General features: G+C 48.9%; 1 long non-coding RNA gene across 1 annotated transcript; it reads left to right on the forward strand.

The window, feature by feature from the left end:
* The first annotated feature begins 3,444 nt into the window (after positions 1–3,444).
* LOC140687472 (uncharacterized) lies at positions 3,445–5,067 on the forward strand. The gene is made up of 2 exons (XR_012061856.1): positions 3,445–3,510; positions 4,589–5,067. It is a non-coding gene; the product is annotated as an uncharacterized lncRNA (long non-coding RNA).
* The last annotated feature ends 1,027 nt before the right edge of the window (positions 5,068–6,094 follow it).

The following is a 6,094-nucleotide window of genomic DNA, read 5'->3' on the forward strand; positions in this document are numbered from 1 at the left end:
AAAGCAACAGGTGACATTAATTTTAATGACATAATTTATTTAGCTCGAAATAATGCCATTTCAACATGGAATCAATAAAAATTTTCGTATTTTACTTTTTTTGGTACTCGGTTTTTGAAATCTGATGTGTATTTGACACTGCCATGAATCTTGATTCAGAGATGCCACACGTGGCTAGCGGCTGCTGTGTGAGCTCAATCCTAACACAAGGCTGGGCTCATCAGAAGGGTTTTAGAGAAGTGGATTACTTCATGCTGCTCTTAACACGGGCAGTGGAGAAGAGACTGAACTTCCAAACACAGTAACCCCAAGCCAGAAGCCAACCGGTGATACAGTTCTGCTGCTTTGGGTCAACTCTTACAGCCCCGGCCGTCTGCCCACCTGCGTGGTCTGTGCGGAACCCTGGCAAGCGGAGGACGTAGGCTAGCACAGCACTTCCCTGCAGCACCACCTGGGACCGAGGCAGTGACTCATCCGAAAGATTTTTATTAAATGACTGCTGTGAGTTGTGTATAGGGAGTTTCTGATTCCCTCTGTGCGCGGAGTTTTAAATGCCATGTCTCTGACTGCAGAGCGGTAGAGGTGTGTATTTTTCATAACGGGGAGAGGGGAGTGTTTGCGCTGCTTTGTGGGGATGGGCGGGTCTCCTGCTTCCTGTCCCCAGGCCGGCAGCCCTGCTCCGTCTTCTGCAGGACGGGACCGCCCGAGCACTCGGGCCGCCTCCTCCCTGGCTCTGGGCATAGCTGGGAGCCCTGGACTCCTGGGCCCATCTCTACCTTCTACTGAACCACTTAGATTTGGAGAGAAAAAAAGAAATGCAACTTTTTGATAGTGTGGTGAAATCATTGAACTAGTTAAAGGAATAACAGAGAAGTTGGTGATAGTGTATACTTTGCGCTCTTTGCAAGCCTCAAAAAAAAAAAAAAAGCCATGTCTCCTGCTCAGTAATCTTCCATGGCTCCCTATTTTCTGTTGGGTTAATGTTGAACTCCTGGGGCTTCTCAGCTCTCCCAGAGCCTGAACACACATCACTTTATGCAGTCCCGTCTTCCCATTGTCCTGTTTATGTCCATGTGGCCTCAGGCCCGGCCTGCGGGTTGTCAGGGAGGAGGTGCTGCGGAAAGCAAGGGCTTGGGCGAGAGTGGGTGGAGTCGGGCCGGCTGAGATCACGGCAAACATGTCACAGCCGTGCTGCTTGCAGAGCGTGTCCGTACACGCTCTCTCGCTGGGCTTTCGCAGCAACTCCATGAGGTAATGTGGTCAATGTTCATTGTTTTTGTCTGTCCTGTGTTATTTCCCCACTTCTGGTAAGGGCACCCCCTACTCTCCTGCCTTCGGGGGTCTGCTCTCTGCGTGCTCTCAGTGTGGTTCTGGAGGGCACTGCCATCACATAACCCACCCCTCTCTCTGTGCCACAGGGAGGCCTCTGACTCAGGCCAGGTGAGCCCTACTGCCCACTTCCCTCGGCAGTGATGGGACCAGGAGCTAGGCAGGTGTTAGGAGTCTGGCCAGTCAGAGCCTTTGCTGGGATCTTTACATTCCGATGTGAGCCGGTTAAGCTGTGAAGATGTAAGAATGAAACCTGCAGAAGGAGAACATGAGGCCAACTTGCAAGAGAAGAAGAGATGAGAAGGGGCCTGGGGGAGGGAGAGAGGAAGTGACAGTTCCTTGGGACCACTAGGTCCAGCTGAGCCTGAAGCTGGAACCACCATTTATCTTCTTTCATGTCATGAACCTGCCTGGGATCTTTTACTTCAGCCAGTTGGAGTTGGAGTTCTGTCACATGCAACCAAAATAGTTCCAACTAATATGAGTAAAGAATATCCCCCCCCATTGCATGGGTGAGGAGACTGAGGCAAAAAGAGGCTAAGTCATGACTCCAGGCCCCCTAGGAAGTAGAGCCAGGATTTGACTCCACATCACTGGGCTTCTCATCTGACGCTCATCCCCTACCGCACTTGGCCCGTATTAGTTTCCTATGGCTGCCGTAACAAATTGCTACAAAGTTGGTGGCTTAGAACAACAGAAGTGTATTCTTTCACAGATCTGGAAGTCAGAAAATAGGGCTAATACACTCGACTGAAATCAGGGTGTTGGCAGGGTCCCACTGCCTTGGGGTGCTCTAGGGGAGAATCCGTTCTTTGCCTTTCCAGCTTCTGATGGCTGCTGGTGTTCCTTGGTTTGTGACGCATCATTCCGATCTCTGCCTCTGTCTTCACATAGCTTCTCCTCTCCTTCATGTGTTTAATCTCCCTCTGTCTCTCTTACCTGTGATGGCATTTAGGGCCCTGCTGGATAATGCTGGCTTATTTCCTCATCTCAACACCCTTAACTTAATCACATCCTCAAAGGTCCTTTTTCCCATTGAGATAATATTTACAGATTCTGGGGGTAAGGAGTTGATATCTTTGGACGGCCATTATTTAGCCTAATGCAGTTTCTAAGCTACCTAGGATTTAGTGCTTAAACATGATGAATCAGTCCTGAAAGATACCTGGCCAGTATCCAATTGTCCAGTCTTCCCAACCAGATGGTTAGTACCTTTGGGGTCTGGCCCAGCCCCAAGCGCCCTGCAGCGGCCATCACAGGGCAGGTGAGCACAGGGGTCAATCCTGGTTCTGCCCCCCTTCCCCCAGGTTGAGCACTGAAGATCAGGTGTAAACGAGAGGTATTCTTGCTGCCAAGGTATTGTGCTTTTTTTTACGGACCCTTTTCTCATTTCTTAAGGCAATATCTGCTGTTCACTTTAATTTGCATCTTTCAGTTGTAAGAAACGGTCACCGCAACTAGCCGACGTAACGGGGGTGCATTATTGCACTGAGCTGCACGTGGGGGCAGTGTAAGGAGTTAGCTAGGAGCACAGGCCCTGTGGTGTACGTGCCTGGGTTGGAATCTCAATTCTGCCATCTCCCAGCTGTGAATCCTGAACAAGTCACTTAACTGTCCAGAGTCTACTCCCCTGTCTAGGGTGTTGCTAATAGGACCTAAGGGCTAGGGTTACAGGACAGGGAGTGAGAACCCTGGCAACTTGGCAACTGGCACAGAGCACTCAGTAAATGTTAGGTTATTATTACTGACACATGGGATCAGCATCTGCCTCTCACTTTCTGCTATAAAATGACTGTCTTGAGCTGTAAATGTTAAGCGTTATTATTTCTACTGCATAGAATCTGAGGGTTATAAAATGAAAATGACTTCCTTGGGCCCCTCATGAGGTGCCTGCGTCCTCAAAATTTCAGGCAGTTAGGGCCCCTGACCAACCTCAGAGCATCCTTTCAGCGCCTGCCTCCATCCCTGTCCGCAGGTTCTTAACAGCTTTTCACCTCTCAGGGAGGACTCTGGTTTGCACACGGCCCTGGTCTGAGCAGCTCTGGGAAAGGGAGGGCGTTGGGGGCGTGGCTAGAGGCGTGACGGGGGCGTGGCTGGAGGCAGGGTTGAAGACGTGGCTGGGGGCGCGGTTAGAGGCCGGAGAGGTTTGCCCGGTGCAAACCTGTGCTTGTCTCCACCTCTGTGAGTTTATTCTCACTGTTCTCCACGCAGCTCGTTTTTCCCTTCCTTCCGTCCTCCACGAAACCTCTTTATAGTTACACACGCGACCCTCGTAACTGTCTTTTTGGAGGATCCTCTCCATTATGAACATCGGGATGCCTATGGCTTTGCAAATCCTTCCCTGAGCCTGGGGCTCTTTCAGTGTTTCTGTCGCGTTTTCTTCATGGGAGACAACCACGGCAGTAGCGTTCACGGTAATAATCATAACGCAGCGAACGGTGGTGGAGATGCCGTACCTGACAACACTGCGCTGAGTCCTCTTAGGCAGCTTAACTCATTTCACATCGCACGCACACACATGTACACACACCCACACACACTCTGTATGGTAGGGACGCTTAGAAGCTCTATTTTATCCATGATGAAGCTGAGGGACTGCAAGGTCAAATAACCAATTGTTAGTTCCTTCCTCTTGTTCAATAAGTCCCTAAGAAGGTAAGAATGAATCATTAAAGCCATGCTGCTCCAGGGCAATAGTCTAAAAATTAAAAAAAACCCAAAACTAATGATTTTTTTCCTGATTATAATGCAATATCTGCTCACTATAGAAAATAAGAAAAATATAGAAAATATTAAGAGGAAGTAAAATTCACCCACAGTATTTTGGTTGCAGCTATTTCCAGTCTGTCTGTCTGTCTGTATGCATTTTCCAGGGAATTACGTTTAAGCCATGATTTTTAATGGCTTTCAGGCCTCTAGGCCTTTCTGTTTGGACATTCAAGTTGTATCCAAATTTTCTTTTCTGCTTTTACAATATTTGACCAACATTCTTAAACATGTTATCTTTGCCCCCGTTCCTAATTATTTCATTAGGATCAGGGGCTGCATCTTTAAAGCTCTGGATACACTTGGCCGAGTGCCTGGGAATGGCTGCAGCAATTTCCGGTCCCTCCAGCTGAGTCTGGAAGGTGCTACTCGCTCTGCTCACCTCCTCACCAACTCTGGGGGTTTTGTTTTTATTATTAAGTCCTTGCTGGTGTTTGCATCTGCATTTTTAAATTACTAATGACCTGGATTTTGTTGACTTTTCTTTATGCAGTTTGTTGGCCATTTGGGCTTCCTGTCCTGTTCTTCACGGCACTGACTTTGAACATCTTCTCCGCAGACTGTCATTTTCTCCTTATTTCCCCGTCATCTGCATCTCTTGTCCACTTAAAGAGTAATGCTGGTTACAAGCCTCTTCTGTTTTAAAGATTGGGTGAATGGATGTTACGCATTGACTCTATAACCCAGTTGGGTTTGGGTCACCCCACCCGGCTATCCTCTCGCCACTGTCCCCGCTCCCACAGGAACGATGGAAGGCCCTGTGGGAAGATGAAGCCTGCCTGAAATATACAGAAAAAATATGCTTACATAAAATAACATCTCTGAAACTCAATATTCACATCCCATCGCACAGGGTTGGGGCAATCAAATGATATAACATCTATGGAAACACTTCATTTTCTGCCCAGTACTTTAGGGGATAGAAATGTTTAGACAGAACACTTTAGTGTTTATAAACATTTATCAAGAGCATTTTACAGCTCGTCCTTGGCTTTCTCGTATATATTGTCTCATCTAAGATGAGCGAAGCTTTGTTGGATCTAGAAGGTCAGACAAAAGGGGACTACAGTGAGGGAACAAACCTTACCCACCTGCTCGGTCCCTGACAGCTTGCTTGTCTTATCCCAGCTAATCGTAACCACCCTGCAAACAGACAGATTCACTTATTCAATAGGCAAATGTTTATTGTGTGACTACAGTGTGCCGGGCTCCATCCTAACCTCCTGGGGATAGATCAGAGAAGAAGGTGGACAAACACCCTGCCCTCATGGGGCATATATTCCAGTGGTTGATCCCTAGGAGATGCGATGCTTATTTAATGGGTGAAGTCTCAGGGAGATGTGGTCACCTGCCATCATCACCCTGCCCCAGAGTCTCCTCCACCTCCTGGGGCTCCTGGGTTTCTGCTACACAAAACCAGCTGGCACCTTGGACGTGATTCTCATTTCAGTTCAGAGAGGTCCTGGCCACGTTTCTCAGGAACCTGGATTACTGTCCAACCGTGAGGTTTGTCCAGTCAGAGCCAATGCGGGCCTGCCACGGACATCGGACATCAGCAAAACCAGAGCTGAGCTGAGGGAGTTAATACTTTGCTGTCCCTTGTGCCACTCTCACAAGGCAGGGAGGGCTGGAGCAGAAGGCAGCACCAGTCCTGGGCCCGTCCTGGGACTACTTGAATCCAGGGATCTGGTCTTTATAATGCAGAAAACAGTTGTCCTGACTTACAAGCAAACAATTAGGGGTTCATCTTGGAATCTTCTAGTGCCCCCCCAACACCTCCCCAGTCAGGGTCAGGACTGCTCCTTGCCATATGTTGAAGGAGGGAGTGGTGCCAGATGACACCTCCTGGGTCCCTTCCCAGGTGTGTGACTGAGGACGAGGATGTGGCCCCCTCCAAGTCCTGGGCTATCACAGCAATGTCTTCCTTGTAGGGTTGCTGTTGGGGTGGGGGGGCAAGTGCCCAATGTGAACAAAGTGACAAATGGTGCGTTGTGGGCGG

Source organism: Vicugna pacos, chromosome 19, assembly GCF_048564905.1.
Source record: "Vicugna pacos chromosome 19, VicPac4, whole genome shotgun sequence".
Lineage (NCBI taxonomy): Eukaryota > Metazoa > Chordata > Mammalia > Artiodactyla > Camelidae > Vicugna > Vicugna pacos.